We start from the raw sequence: 3,096 nt of genomic DNA, 5'->3' as shown, positions 1-3,096 counted from the left end.
TGCTGCCTTTACCAGTTAATGAAATGACTAGTTTGGATGGTGAAAAGAAGGTTGAGATGGTGAAGAAACTCCATGAAAGTGTACGAAAACATATAGAAAAGAAAAATGAGCAATATTCGACCAAAGCCAACAAGGGTCGTCGACAAGTCCTCTTTGAACCGGGTGATTGGGTTTGGGTGCATATGAGAAAAGAAAGATTTCCAACCCATAGGCGGTCCAAGTTACATCCTAGAGGGGATGGTCCATTTCAAGTCCTTAAGAGAATCAATGATAATGCATACAAGTTGGATCTTCCAGGTGAGTATAACATTAGTGCTACATTTAATGTTTATGATCTTTCTCCTTTTGATGTAGGTGACGATTCGAGGACGAATCATTTTGAAGAGATAGGGAATTATGAGAATCAACAAGCATTCAGGGATCCATTGCATGTTTCAGTTGGGCCTATTACTAAAGCAAGATCCAAGAAGATCAAAGAAGCACTTGATGGGCTAATTCAGGAGATTTGGGCTAATTCTAACACAAGACATTCCAAGCTTGGCCCAAAGGAAGATGAAGGTGTAATAAATTTACTCCAAGCTATTGAGGGCTAATTTGGCTTAATTGAGCATGATTTATGGTGTGGATTAATGACTGATTGACTTTCCAACTCCATATTAGTTAATAAACATTTTTCCTATTCTAGAGCTTCTAATTTCAGGCCAAATCTACCTTAATTTTAGGCTTTTATTATTTAGAATGTTTTTTAGCTATTTTCCTATTTTGGATCTACTAATTTCAGACCAAATCAACTTTTATTTAGGGTATTAATATTTAGTAAGTTTTTTTTCATGACATATAAATAGCATGCACTCATTGTAATAGGGGATAATTTATTAAATAAAAAAATCAGAAAATGTGAGGCTTTGCTCTTTTTTTGGTTCTTCAAGAACTGTGAACTTATCAGGGATTCTTCCTTGTGGCGTTCAAACTTTATACCTTCGGTTCGTGATTCCATTGTAATCATTGGGTCAATGTCTATTACTTATACTTTTTTGTTCATGTTTCACTTATAAACGTTGGGTCAGGGTTCTATCAAAAATCTGTATTTTAACTTTCTTGGGAAATTATTCCAATACTGTTTGTTGGGTCTCTAAGCATATCGATTGAGATTCGCATCATATAGAGTCTTTAATTCGGCAAAATTCAAGTGACCATAGCGAAAATGCCAAAGCTATGAAAGATCATTTACTTCAGCCATCAAGCAAGGTTGAGATGTTCTTATCTTCAAAGGAAACAACCTATTTGAACTCATTTGAACAACAACAATTGCTCCTCTTGAAGGATCATAAATCTCACAAGCACCTTTTTGAATAATTATCACATAACCCTTTTCTTGCAACTGACTAGCACTTAATAAATTACTTTTCAAGTCAGGGACATAAAAAACATTGGATATTGTTTCTACAAAACCATTCTTGGTTCTAATATTAATATCACATTTTCCTATTACTTTCACAGTAGAACAATCACCAAAACTTACAGTAGAATGAAAGCCTTCATTTAAATAAGAAAAAGAAGACTTACTTCCACAAATGTGGTTGTTGCAGCCTGTATCCACATACCAAATGTCTTATTGAAGTTTCTCATTGACATGATAAGCCATCAACAAAGTCTCTGATTCATTCTTTTCTGCTGCAAAATTCAATTTCTCCACTTTCTCTTTGTCATTTGGCAGCTTGGTATAACATTTAGATCGGTAATGACCAAATTTATGACATCTAAAGCACTCTACTTTGGATTTGTCAAAATGTTGATCTCGTCCTCTAACTTTGCCCTGAAATTGATCATCATTGGCTTTGAAATGCCTGATGCCATTCTATTGCCTCGATCTCCCCTTCATCTACCTCTACCCCTTCCTCTAGAGTTTGAGAAATGAGTAAAGGTAGAAGCTTTCAAAGCTTTCTCCTCTATAGTTGTACTTTGGTTCATTTTCTGTTCATGCACTAGGAAGGAGCTCTGCAATTCATCAAGAGAGAATGCATCTATGTTTTTCGATTCTTCAATTGAACACACGACATAATCAAACTTTGGTGTCAGGGAACACAATATCCTTTCCACAATGGTGACATATTCCATCTTCTCACCATGAAATCACATTTTGTTGCTTATGTACACAGTCTTGGCACAGCAGCTGGTGACAGATTCCCCATCCTTCATTTGTAAAGTCTCAAAATCTCTTTTCAAGGCTTGAAGTTGTGCATGCTTCACTCTAACAGAGCCTTAATATTTTTTCTTCATGGAATCCCAAATATCCTTGGAAGTTTTTTTGCTAAGAATTGTTTCCAAGATGGGACGATCAATTGCTTGGAAGAAATAGATCTTTACCTTGAGATCCCTCAACTTCTGCCCTTCAATCTCTTATTTCTGCTTGTCATTTAGTGTTGTTCTTGTTGCTGGTTCTGCTACTCCTGCTTCCACAATATGTCAATACTCCTTAGACCTCAGGAAGTTCTCCATTAGCATGCTCCAATGGTCATAGTGACCATCGAAATGTGGAATTATAGGTTGCACAAAAGTTTCAAAGGCCATCGTTCTCTTCTACTGCTGCTTCTCTTCTACTACTGCTTCAAAAACAAGAAACTAGGTGAAATAGAAATCAAGCTGTTGTTGTACGACTCTATCTCACACCATTTTATTTTTTTTTACACTCTCAACTTTACTTTTCTCACTCTTTTTCTTTGCCAGTCTCTGATACCACTAATACAAAGTAAAAAAAAAACGTATGCAATTTGTAAAGCTCTCTCTATTATTCATCTGATAAAATAATGGCCTATAAATAGGCAGTACATGTAGAACAGAAAACAACTAAGTCTACCACACTTAGACATTAACCTCAACTCCTATAAACTAGGCAAAGAAGAAGCTACTTTATTGTAACCACTAAACAAATGACTAAGGACTCGGTCAAGCAACAAACTTCCAAAAAACAAATAATGGAGCTTCCAAATAAATAAGTAAATAATATTAAAAATAAATCTCTAACAAAGATGTGGGTTCCCGGACCACTCCCAAACTCAAACAGTACTGCCAACCCTGGATCCAACCTGAGCAACC

At 35.8% G+C, this 3,096-nt stretch overlaps 1 pseudogene; it reads left to right on the top strand.

The window, feature by feature from the left end:
• The window catches only part of LOC117911539, a 3,505-nt pseudogene extending 3,115 nt beyond the window's left edge, over positions 1 to 390 (top strand).
• The last annotated feature ends 2,706 nt before the right edge of the window (positions 391 to 3,096 follow it).

Source organism: Vitis riparia, chromosome 3 (assembly GCF_004353265.1).
Source record: "Vitis riparia cultivar Riparia Gloire de Montpellier isolate 1030 chromosome 3, EGFV_Vit.rip_1.0, whole genome shotgun sequence".
NCBI lineage: Eukaryota > Viridiplantae > Streptophyta > Magnoliopsida > Vitales > Vitaceae > Vitis > Vitis riparia.
The sequence above is the reverse complement of the archived record's forward strand: the minus strand, read 5'-3'. Positions and strand labels throughout refer to the sequence as shown.